At 38.7% G+C, this 13,666-nt stretch overlaps 1 protein-coding gene and 1 long non-coding RNA gene across 5 annotated transcripts in view; one reads left to right on the forward strand and one right to left on the reverse strand.

The window, feature by feature from the left end:
• Nucleotides 1-13,666, reverse strand: part of FSTL4 (follistatin like 4) — a 1,659,076-nt gene that overhangs the window by 1,190,221 nt on the left and 455,189 nt on the right. The gene's annotated exons all lie outside the window — the stretch shown is intronic.
• The window catches only part of LOC130267204 (uncharacterized), a 184,681-nt gene that overhangs the window by 148,278 nt on the left and 22,737 nt on the right, over nt 1-13,666 (forward strand). The window lies entirely within an intron of this gene.

Genomic DNA, 13,666 nt, shown 5'->3' on the forward strand with positions numbered 1-13,666 from the left:
GGCATGTTTGTTTTAATAGGCACATGAGACAGAGCTGTCAGGGGTTTAGTCTTAGCTGAATAAAAGTATCCTTATTTTCCCCAGAATATCAGTGAGAGTATTGCTGGGTTCACACTACAGACTAAAAATTCTGCTTGGAAAGTCCCATTGTTGTTAATGGGATTAAGCTGCACAATGCACACAAAAAAGGTTTAGCAGCGGAATACATTGCAGTCTATAGAAAAATAAATTTACATATGTTCTATCACCAACTAGTCAGTGTTGGCTGCCCTTGGAATCTCCGCCAGGAATATTTCTAGTTGGAAATTCTTTAATATGAACGTACCCAAAGGAGTAGGGGGTTCCAGACAATCTCTGACACTAAGGGGAATAAATAAAAAAGAGTGTGATTCTTAGCTTGGACAAGACATTCTAGGTTTTTTAAAAGGGTGCAGGCTGTTTAAAAATTTGGTGCATCTTTAGACTGTGTAGTTTTAATTTGTCATATATATACGGTAGTTTATAGCGCAATTTAGATACATTTAAGCAACAACACATTTTATGCAAAACACTCACTTTTATACAAGCCCCACCCATCTGCAGAAGCTAGATTATTTTTGTCTAATTTGCTTAAAAAAATATGTTAAAAAAACAACAGATTTTTTCCCTCCAATGTCAACAACTTAAAGGGGTACTCCGGTGAAAACCTTTTTTCTTTTAAATCAACTGGTGGCAGAAAGTTAAACATATTTGTAAATTACTTCTATTAAAAAATCTTAATCCTTCCTGTACTTATTAGCTGCTGAATACTACAGAGGAAATTCTTTTCTTTTTGGAATGCTCTCCGATGACATCACGAGCACAGTTCTCTCTGCTGACGTTATTATAATAATAATAACGCATTATTTATTGCTGTCCTTAGTGGGATTTGAACCCAAGTCCCCAGCACTGCAAGGCAGCAGTGCTAACCACTGAGCCACCATGCTGCCCTTAGCATACATTTGCTATGCACGGTTGCTAAAATGGACAGAGATGTCAGCAGAGAGCACTGTGCTCGTGATGTCATCAGTGTTCCAAAAAGAAAGCAATTTCCTCTGTAGCATTCAGCAGCTAATAAGTACTGGAAGGATTAAGATTTTTTAATAGAAGTAATTTACAAATATGTTTGTTTAACTTTCTGCCACCAGTTGATTTAAAAGAAAAAAGGTTTTCACCGGAGTACCCCTTTAATGTGAATAGGGGGCATACATACACAGTCATATGCAAACATTTAGATACCCCATACTATTTGTATGATTTTCATTTATAAATAATTGAGTGTTTGGATCAGCAATTTTATTTAATTTAATCAATTATCTGAAAGACACAGTCATTTTTCCAGTAATGAGATGAGGTTTTTGGATGAACAGAAAATGTGCATATTTGGTCATAACAAGGGGAGTTATGCATGGAGTCAAAATAACACAGCGTTCCAAGACAAACACTTGCTAACCACATTAAAATTTGGTGGAGGAGCCATCATGCTGTGGAGCTGTGTGGCCAGTGCTGGTACTGGCATTCTTGTTAAAGTTGAGGGTCACATGGATTCCATTCATTATCAGCAGATACATGTAGAGGAATCAGTCACAAAGTTGAAATTATACGTGGCTGGATATTTCACTATACAACAACGGAAAACACTGCTCAAAATCTACTGTGGAATTTATGTAGAGGAACAAGTCCAATGTTCTAAAAAGGTCATCCCAGTCCCTAGTTCCGAACATCATTGAAAATCTGTGGAGTGATGTGAAGCGGGCTTGGCAACTATCAACCCTAACTGAACTGGAGTTGTTTACAAGGAGAAATGGTCCAAAATCCCTTCATCCCCAATCCAGATACTCATTACAGGCTATAGGAAGCGTCTAGAGGCCATTATTTCTGCTAAATGAGGCTCAACTTAATATTGATGAGATATTTCTGTTGGGGGCCCAAAGTTATGGACCTGTCTACTTTTGTTTTGATGCAGACAGCACATTATCTGTTTATCCAATAAACCTTATTTCACTACTGAATTATTACTGTGTCTTTGAGTTATTTGATAGCTCAAAATGAAATTGCTGATCCAAACACCCAATTATTTATAAATGAAAATCATGAAAATTGTCAAGGGTGTCTAAACTTTTGCATACCAAATGTCCACACGGAAAATCTCTGTGTGGACATTCCGCAGGCAGCATACACTGAATACAATGGGACTCTGCTGCTGCTGCTGAATCTCCATGTGGAATTTGAATGCAGAATTTTGCACGGAAATTCCGATGTTTGAACATAGCCTAAGATTGTTGACAGGGTCTGCTAACTTTAAAATCCAGCCACTGGTAAGATTAGCTAAATATTATGTGTCTTTTTGGCATTTCTGCCAGCAAACAGCTGATTTTAAAGGCTCAGGCAGACTGGTATTTGCTGGAAAAATGTAGCATTTCAATGGGTCCATGCAGATGAATGGCTATTTATATAACACTTGAGGATGCCAGTATGGGAGCCACATGTACAAAGCATCCTTCCTTTTTGGATGATTGATGGGGAGATCTGAATGGGAATTCCCACTATGATGTCTATATGCTCTAACAGGACATACGAACAAGGGTTATCATCCGGAGACAACCTCCTTAATGTAACGTATATGCTTAGCTTTAGGTAAATTTGAACTCTGTCCCCTTTAATTTGGTCACATAGTTAAGGGGTGTCCATACACAGGGGCACTCGGGTACTGACCGATGGTCCGAGCCTGAAGGGGGCCAGCTGCTGCCAGTAACTTTTAAAAAAAATATTTAGCCCAAGTCCCAGGCTTAGATGCTGCATCGGAAATGCCTGTGGGTGTCATGTGGGGGAAGTGTTAGAGCATGGCACCAGAGAGCAGCTGGTCCGGAAAAGCTGTTTAGTAACTTTTGGGACTCAGCTTGGGTGCTGAAGTGCGGCTGATGACTTGAATGCAACTTAGGAGGTGCAATGCTGCTTTGGTTCAATGTGGTCCGGCTGGTGCTGGTTGAGTGCTCCACACACTGGAGTCCACAGCTCAGAGGCCTCCTCCACCATGAGATATACATGGTGACCCAGCTGAAGTGTGACAACAACTCCCAGCATATACTGTCAGCAGGAGAGCTCTGTCACTGAATTGTTACCTATTGGGTATTACTATTTATGTTTTTATTCTGATACAACCCTTTAATAGGCTGACAGTTATCTCTTCTGAACTCTCCATACACATGCACATGTATGGCTGAATGTTTATATTTTGTTCACGAAGAGGGGAGCGCTAAACTGCAGCTGTGATGATGGCTTATCAGACGCAAGATAGTCAATGCAGAGCGCTCTCCTTTAGGACCTCTTTATGTGCCAATATAATTGCAATGTTTTGTTTTTTTTACTAATTTGAGTAATTCTAAGACTGTGTTTCATGACACATTGTACTTTATATTACTGTTACATTTTAGTTGATACCTTCAACTATAATTTGTGAAAAATTAGTTTTTTTTTATTTGAGTCATGCCCCATAACTTAGCTAATAATTCACACTTGCAATATGTTTAATTTAGGTTGTCATCATTTGTTCCTATTACTTTTTAGGATGTTACCATTATTTATCCTGAAAATGTCAGAAATGTCCTCATATCTTCCCATTTACAAAAAAAAAAAGCTGCACCCCTCAAATAATTCCTACCAGGATTTAGAAACTCTGGGGGAGATTTATGAAAACCAGTGCAAAGGAAAAGTTGCTCATAGCAACCAATCAGATAGCTTCTTTCATTTTGCAGAGGCCTTGTTAAAAATGAAAGAAGCAAGCGGATTGGTTGCTATGGGCAACTTTTCCTCTGGACAGGTTTTGATAAATCTCCCCCTCTTTGTTTACCCTTTAGGTGGTTCATAGGAATTAAGGCAAGCATTTTTGTTTGATGCAGCTGTAGGAGGGCTTGTTTTTTTGCAGAACAAGCTTTAGCCTTCCTTAGTACTATGGTACATATGATTTTTTTGATCAGTTTTGATTCCTTTTTTGGGGAGGGAAGTTGAAAAATAATTATTCTGCGATAGTTTTTTTTTTTTTTTTTTTTTCGTGAGGCTCACCATGCGGTATAAATGACATTGTTTTTATTATGTGGGTCGTTACAATTGTGGTAATACTCAAAAGTTTTTTTTTTTGTTTTTTTTTTGTTTTCTACCTTTGCACAACAAATCATTAAAATAAAAACAAATAAAAAAAAAACTCTCACATGTGGTGGATGCAATATTTGTTCTTAAGATCTAGTCATTAACACCTTTATGACCTAGCAACAAGTGACAAGTTGTACTTTCCACTGATACACTTTTTTTTTTTTTTTTTTTTAATCATACAATGTATTACAAAGCTAGAAAAAAATTATATGTATAGCACAATAAAAAAAATATGGAATTGCACAATTTTGTAGAGCAATCATTTTTTAATAGTTCAAAATTTGGTAAATCTGATATACGATCTTTATTCTATGGGTCAGTATGATTCCAATTATAGCAAACTTGAATAATTTTTGTTTTGTTTTATGGTTAAGAAAAATGTAAAACTTAAAAAAAAAAAAAAAACGTTTTTCATTACACTGTTCTCACCCTACAAAGCTATGTAAAAGTTTGTATTTTGAGCCATGAGCTGTCGTTTTTTAACGGTACCACTTGTGTTGTTCTGGCCTTTTGATCACTTTTTATTACGTTTTTGGGATGCAATGTAACAAAAAAATCAGCAATTTCGGTGTTTGGAATTTTTTTGCTTTAACACCATTCACTGTGCAGGATCAGAAACATAAAAAATTATTATTTCTGACAATTACGCATGAGGAGAAACAAAATATGTGTATTTTTTCTTGTTTGTACAGTTTTTTGTAAAAAAAAATTAAAAGGGGGGTGATTTGAATAGGGGAGGGATTTTTTATATTTTTTAAAATATTGCTGGTTTTTTAAATTTTTTTACACACACTTTTTGGCCCTCCTATGGGCCTATAATAAGCCATCATTAATGAAATCTGTGGTCTATTGCTAAGGGCTGCCAATTGCAGCCTTTAGGCCCCTTACACACTGCCGTTGCTCTCCGTCGAGAATGGCCATCAAAGCCTGACTTTAACGTCCGTTTTCATGACGGGGGGCAAATAACGGGTACCGGCAGCTCCCATTTACTATTATGAATAGCTGAAGAAAAAGACGGCACATGCAGTAATTTTTCTCCTGCTATTCTGTTCGGCTCTCCTGGTGGAAGTCACACTGCTGTCACAAGCCTTGGGCTTTCCTAGCAACCCACAGCCCCCCTGTGTGTATGTGTGTGTGTGTGTGTGGGGGGGGGGGGGGGGGTTATGGGACCACTAGACACCAGGGAATAGTGGCAATTTATGTGTAAATGCAGTGATCTGTATAGATCTCAGTATTTAACCAGTTAAATGATGGACATCGGAGCAATCTGCTGATAGCAGCAGAGATCTCCCGGTTATGATGGGGACCCGACCCACGGGCCCCCGTCATTTCCGCTCACCTGACCCATGATGTACATGTATGTCATGGGTCAGGAAGGGTTAAAAATACACACAAAAAAAACAACAACCCCAAAACATATTTCTTTAAAAATTCTACAAATGTATTAAATTAAACAGGATCATATTGAATGATAAACTTATTGCAAATTTTTGCAAGTAACTAAGCTGAAGAAATGGACTACATCAAACAGATCTACTAACACTATATGTAAGAACAGCATTCCGACTGAGGCTATAGAGATTAACAATACCCTAGCTAGGCTATTCAGATCATTGATTAGAATGGATATGAAACTGAGATTAAATAAAACATCTCAAGTTTTCTAGCCGGTAGGTAAACTATTACAAGACTGTGGCAAGAAAATAGAGCATTTCTATTTAATGACGCCATTGTGACCTTTTTTCAGTCATTGCTAGAACATCAAAACAGAACAATGTTACTGCAATTGTGATTTTAAAAGGAGCTGCACATTGCCATGGAGACACTACAAATTAGACACATCAATCATAACTCTTCCAGCACTTCACTTGTCTTTAACCATTTCCTGAATCCAATGGTAAAATGTTACCCAATAAAGCAATCTATTAATTGTAGGGAACAGCTCCCACGGTGGAGTCGGCAATGACAGTATTCACACAGGCAGCAGGTCTCAAACCTACAAGAGGATGTTTATTTAAATGATTTTAGGCACAAAGCACAGAGCAAACAAAACAACCACACCTAAGCCTGCCCGGCTCTAACTAAGCATCAGGATACCTCACCATCCTACTGTGGGCCTAATGTCTGACCCCAAGCAAACTCACAAAATTACCATAGAGGAAGGTTCAGACCTGGTAGGTTGCAGCTGCAGTTCTATCTGTGGCTGCTTCTCATCTCAGTCTCTCTAGCACTCAAACCTGAACTGCCCTTTACTATAGGACTCCTCCCTAGCAATCAGCACAGGAAGCATCATCTGAGAACACCTTGGATTTGGGAAACCCTTAGTGGACTAGGGGTGTGGACTGGAGCACTCCCACTTCCAACCTGTCCTCCAGTCCAGGAAATCCAGCCCATGTAACTTAAACAAAAGAGCCCTAGCAGTCTATGCTCTGCATATAACCTTCTGGTTTTTCTTCATTGTGCCTGGCTGAGGAAACCAGGTGAAATATACACCCCATCCAACACTTTACCATACACTTTACCACAATATATAAAACTCAATGGCCCTGATTGACTATTGTAAACCCGACATGTTTTATTGGGTTGCGTTCCAGATTCTGAAAAAACACCTGACTACCTCTCCATTCTACTGAGAAAACCTGAAAATGGGCGTGGTCATTGAAAAGGGGCGTGTCCACGACATTTTAACAAAAACCCAACATATTTACTATGGTTTCCACAGCAAATGTAGTGGATTTGCGTTGAGGAAAACCCCACAGATCAGAGCATGTGTAAAAAAAAATCTAAATGTAGGGATAGTGCAAAATGTAGGGAGACCTTAGTAAATACAGTGAAAAAAATTGTAAAGAATTAAAACCCACAAAGAAAACTATACTCCATTCTTAGTAAATCAGGGCCAATGTGTGTGTGTATGTTCCAGCATGACTTCCAAAAAGCTAAAGATATTAACATGAAACTTGGTACACATGTTACTTATATGTCAACAACAAACATAGGATAGGTAATTTAACCCTTACCCACCCACATTTGTGAGAGTCTGGGTTTTTATTTAAAGTCCCACACAAGTCTATGGGAAATATATGATACTGCATAACTTCCAAACAGCTGGAGATGTTTCGATAATACCCAGTCACATGTTACTTATAAGTCCACTAAAAATATAAGATAGGTAATTGAACCCTAACTTACCCTTATTTGCGAGGGTCTGGATTTTTGTTTAAGTCCAATGCAAATCTATCGGAAATGTATGTTCCAGCATAACTTTTGTACGGCTGGAGATATTTCGATAATACTTGGTCACATGTTACTTTTATGTCAAATAAAAATATATAATAGTTAAATTAACCCTAACCTACCCTCATATGTGAAGGATGGGGTTTTTGTTTCAAGTCCCATATAGGACTTCTGGTGCCTTACTCCACATGCTCTGTGCATCTCCTGGTGAATGTGTCAGTCACTGGCATGCCAGTTTAGGAACTGTCCAGAACAGCATATGTTTGCTATGGGGATTTCCTTTTACGCTGGCAGTACCTAAAATGGACAGAGATGTCAGCAGAGAGCACTGTGCTCATGATGTCAGCAGACAGCTCTGTGTTTCAAACGGAAAAGAATTTCCACTGTAGTATTCAGCAGCTAATAAGTACAGGAAGGATTAAGATTTTTTAATAGAAGTAATTTACAAATCTGTTTAACTTTCTGGCACCAGTTGATTTAAAAAAAATAAAGTTTTTCACCAGAGTACCCCTTTAAGTCAGTGTAGTAATGTGCCCTAAGACCTGTATGCATAATAATATAAAATACTTGTTGATCTATTTATTACTTAGCTCACTCTGCTTGTAAACCTCTTAAAGACTGGGGGTGTTTCTTCAGGACCATGACAAACCTGGATGTAGAGGCTTGCTTTGCTTTAAATGGACACTCTCAGATACAAAAACCAATAGGTTTTGCAATTGCTTTCATTAGAAAATTTTAAGTATTTCATACTGAAAAAGCCAGTCAAACAACTGCCCCCCCTGCCTGCTTGGACACATACTAGTCCTGCTGTGTCCATGCATCATCACCTATGTCATGGACACACTTCCTTGATTGACAGCTGTGAGCGCAGGGCTCACAGCTGGAGGAAAAATCCTCCCACTGTCAGCTTGTGTCCCGCTACTGTCAGTGAGAACAAGCTGTGAGTTGTAGTTTTGCTAATGCTAGGGGAGATGTGAGCAGACAGCATACTGAGGGAGGGGGAGGAGACCTGCAGAGTGAGGCCACGCCTCTCCCTTTGTGAGAAATTCAGACTAGTGAGATAAATGAAAAACTATCGGAATAAATCTATATCCTATAACATTACTCTCCAGAAATGTGTCTATGCCCCTTTTGCACTCTATTATTGAGTTTACTGTGACCACTTCTTCTGGCAAAGACTTTCATAGTCTCACTGCTCTTATAGTAAAGAACCCTCGTCCGTGCTGGTGTCAAAACCTTCTTTCTCTAGGCGTAGAGGATGCCCCCTTGTTTTGAATTCAGTCCTGGGTATAAATAGACAATGGAAGAGATCTCTGTACTGTGCCCTGATATATTTTTGAAAAATTATGAGATCATCTCTAAGTCTCCTTTTTTCTAAACTAAATAACCCTACTTCTGAGATTTCTTCTGGGAACTATAGTCCTCCCATTCCCCTTATTGCTCTGGTTGCCCGTCCTTGTACCCTCTACAGCTCCACTATATCTTTCTTGTACACTGGTGCCCAGTACTGTACACAGTATTCCATGTTTGGTCTTACTGTACAGTGGTAGTGATTTGTACAGTGGTAGAATTATTTCCTTATGCCTCTTTTGATGCAAACCATGATTTTATTTGCCTTGGCAGCAGCTGCCTGACACTGGTTGCTACAATATGAGTAAAACTCCTTAGTCCTTTTCCATTTCAGTTGTCCCCAGTATTTTACCATTCAGTATATATTCCTTAGCCCGGATTTTTCCTCCCCATGTGCATAACCTTACATTAATCAGTGTTGAACCTCATTTGCTACTTCCCAGCCCAAACATACAAACAATCCAGATCAATTTGTAACGGGTGCATCTATATTCCAAAATATCCTCTATAAGAAACTATATTTATACTGAAACCTACACAGTTAAAAAGGTAAAATGTCTTTTTCTTTATTATTTTTTATATCCATGATTGAGCCCTTTCAAGTTTTTTTTCAATAACAAGAAATGTATTTACAACGCAAACCAGAGAGTATGAAAAAATAATTATTCAGGTTTAAGAAAAACTTCAATCTTATAGGAACAAGAGAGTCAATCTGCACTATTATTTATTATTTATAGGAAATAGTTTTTTCTTTTGGAATACAGATCCTCTTTAAACTAGAGACATTTTCAAATAGGCACTACTGTGTAGATCAATAGCACAAGCAAAAGTAAGAAACTTTTTTTTCTCCACTCATCAAGCTCCTTTCTTCCCCACCTTCCCTCCTGAACTCCTCATTCACTCTGAAAAGCTACTGAGCTTATCTTGAGATACCATAAGTACTATCAGTTCATGGAGAGGTTAGTTATCTACTAAGACTGTGGGGGGGGGGGGGGGGGGGCAGCAATGTAAGGGGGAGGCAGAAAGACACATACAGAAGCTTCAGTAGCTTTCTGATGAAGTGCGTTCTTAGGACGTTCTATAGTGCAGGATCTTCTATTTTGTGTGTTCAGTGTTTTGAGAGACTTCATAGCAACTCCACTCCATTCACTAGCTTAGGGGCAATTAAAAATTATCAGTGGAGGCTGCCAAGGGGAAAACTGGTGAATAATGCCATACAAGTTATATAAATGGCATGAAACCATATTGTTCCTGATAAAATAAAAAACAGCAAAGGCATAGAGGAGTATATTAAATTTAGATTTGAGTCTCACATTGGTACTAGAAAATGGCATGAAAACATGCACTGTAGACCATATAAACGCCAAGATACAATGCAGCATGATTTACTGTTGGGAGATACCTTCAAACAATCCTAGCAAAATTGTGATTTTATTGGAATAGATCAGTAAATACTACATAGATGTTGGTCTGGTTTCTCTGGATATCAGGCTCTGGCCTTATGTTTTACATAGTTTGTGTTACTAACATTCATTATTCCCAGAAGTGAGAATTGTGCAGATAGCATAGCACCGTGAGCTACACTGTTTCTGTAACACCTAAGTTATGGAAACAGAGTTACTTCCAGTGCTATGATTCCAGGTTACTCCCTTTAATCCATACATGAATTTTGTTAGCTTTGTAAAACAGCTCATTTGGCTGATCTTGGTTACTGACCAACTTTCATGGCCATGAGCTGGATGAATGGCACTGGGATCCATTGATTTTAAGATAATGGGACCCACATCTATCGGGGCACTAATGGCATATGCTGTGGCAAGATGGGCGTTAAAAAAATATAAAAACTTTTTTTTCATCTTAGACATTCCCCATAATATTCTACGGTATATTGTTTTAACCCTATCAGTTTTTGTCAGCTTTTGCTATGGTTGATAAGTAAAAGCTAAATCAACATTGGAGATTCTTGAGCAGGTGCATAAACTATGTAACGCACCAATCTACATACATAAATAATCATCCCACTGCATGTATTCTTTATCCATAACATAATTTACTTTGCATTTATTTAGACTCATTTTAATTTCAATGCATTAAAATGCAAATTGCTAATTAATAAATGTTTACCTTTCTATAAACTGTTAACTGTAAATTGGCACCTTATTGGTCATTGTTTTGAAGTATATAAACATATTTAATAAAATTATACATTTTAAATAGTTTTAAGAATTAAAGAAATTCATACTTTTAACAGTACCACCTACGCTGGCATAATCGTACTAGGACGGGTTCAATGGTGGCCGAGGCATCGGACTTGTTTTCATCTGTGATCTTCACCTAGCTTATCTGGTTTGGCTAGACCTGGCATGATACAATTGGGCTTTCTATTTACTGACAGTTACCTATTTACCATGTTTTGCCACAGGTGACCTTTGAGGATTATTTAAAGCTCTAGCTGGACTGATTGTAACCAAAATCCTGGCTCTTCTTTATCGAATGTATTGCTGGAAAACACGGGATGGCAACTTGTTGTTGTGGTTATCTGGCCCATAGGCACTTGTGACAATGTGAAACCATCTTCTTTTTGTATATAACATTGTGTGAAACATGAACCATCTTGTGATCTTTGAACAGCCTGAATTTCACCCCATTTGGGACTTGATCTCGTCCAGCCTATGTAGTTCCAGGGGTGTGGAAACTTAAAAAAAAACTACTTGTCCAAGGGATTAAAGCGGAACACAATCTACTTGTCCCTCAAGAAAATCCACTTGTCCTGGTAGATATAATGTCAACCAAAATAGTCTGATCCACCCCACTAGACCACCAGGGATGGATATAAGATCCCTTTAGACTCTGCTGTCAACTTTAACAGGGGTGATCTAATGGTTTAACCCCTTAAGGACCAAGGACGTACAGGTACGTCCTTGGTCCTGCTCCGGTGATATAACGCAGGGTTACACGGTAACCCCGCATCATATCACGGCGGGCCCGGCGTCATAGTGAAGCCGGGACCCGCCGCTAATAGCGTGCAGCGCCGATCACGGCGCCGCATGCTATTAACCCTTTAGCCGCGCGCTCAGAGCTGAGCCGCGCGGCTGAAAGTGAAAGCTGCCGGTTAACTCAGTGGGCTGTTCGGGATAGCCTCGGCAAAATCGCGGCATCCCGAACAGCTTACAGGACAGCGGGAGGACCCCTACCTGCCTCCTCGCTGTCCGATCGCCGAATGACTGCTCAGTGCCTGAGATCCAGTCATGCGGCAGAATCATCGATCACTGGTTTCCTATGAGAAACCAGTGATCAATGATAAAGATCAGTGTGTGCAGTGTTATAGCTCCCTATGGGAGCTATAACACTGCAAAAAAAAAGTGAAAAAAAAAGTGATTGAATATCATTTAACCCCTCCCCTATTAAAAGTTTGAATCACCCCCCTTTTCCCATAAAAAAAAAACACAGTGTAAATAAAAATAAACATATATGGTATCACCGCATGCGGAAATGTCAGAATTATAAAAATATATTGTTAATTAAACCGCTCGGTCAATGGCGTGCGCGCAAAAAGATTCCAAAGTCCAAAATAGTGCATTTTTGGTCACTTTTTATATCATTTAAAAATGAATAAAAAGCGATCAATAAGTCCTATTAGTGCAAAAATGGTACCGATAGAAACTTCAGATCACGGTGCAAAAAATGAGCCCTATACACGGAAAAATAAATACACGGAAAAATAAAAAAGTTATAGGGGTCAGAAGATGACAATTTTAAACGTATTAATTTTCCTGCATGTAGTTATGATTTTTTCCAGAAGTACAACAACATCAAACCTATATAAGTAGGGTAACATTTTAATTGTATGGAACTACAGAATAAAGATAAGGTGTAATTTTTACCGAAAAATGTACTAGGTAGAAACGGAAGCCCCCAAAAGTTACAAAATGGCGTTTTTTTTTCAATTTTGCCGCACAATGATTTTTTTTTCATTTCACTGTAGATTTTTGGGCAAAATGACTGATGTAATTACAAAGTAGAATTGGTGGCGCAAAAAATAAGCAATCATATGGATTTTTAGGTGCAAAATTGAAAGAGTTATGATTTTTTAAAGGCAAGGAGCAAAAAACGAAAATGCAAAAACGTAAAAAACCCTGGTCCTTAAGGGGTTAATAGCGGCCACAGTGATCGCAGCATGCCAGGCTATTAGCGGTGGGAGAGCTGTGGTTAGCTCCTTTAACACCCAAGGCAAGCCCAGAAAATTGCGCCCCCCCCCCCCCATCTGACCCCTATAACTCCAATTTTTCCATATACAGGGATGTATGAGGGTAATCTTATTTGCCGTGATCTGTAGTTTTTATTGGAACCATTTATTATCAGAACTTTTATTAGCAAAGGGGCTTATTCACATATATACGCACTTCTTAAAATATTTTAATCACTATTTTTCAGTCTTCTTTGGGACTTATATATGGAGTCTTTTGATTGGAAAACACTGAGCAGCGCTTCTCCAGTTTGTGTGGTGCATTTTATTTAGTTAGTAGATAACTACAACTCCAAGCATGCCCTGATACAGCCTATGGTTGTGTGGGTGTTGCAGCATGTTGCACTGTATAGTAGTACAGTTAAGTTTATTGTGTAACATGCTGGAAGTAGTAGTTTTGGTTCGGGCCTGTTTGCATGCATCCGTGGGCTCTTGGTCGTCGGGTGAGTATGAAGGGGTGGGATTCTGGGGGTGCAATTCAGTGCGGGTGGCCAGAAGCCACTAAAAATAAATTAAAAAAATTAGATAGCATAACTGGCAGCAGCACTTGTCAGTCCGACACTGTACAAAACATACATGCATACACATATCATACATATACATACACCGGGTCACTGCCCCCTATATCATACATTACATACATGCATCATACATAGACATATCATACAT

Source organism: Hyla sarda, chromosome 4 (assembly GCF_029499605.1).
Source record: "Hyla sarda isolate aHylSar1 chromosome 4, aHylSar1.hap1, whole genome shotgun sequence".
In the NCBI taxonomy this organism is placed as follows: domain Eukaryota; kingdom Metazoa; phylum Chordata; class Amphibia; order Anura; family Hylidae; genus Hyla; species Hyla sarda.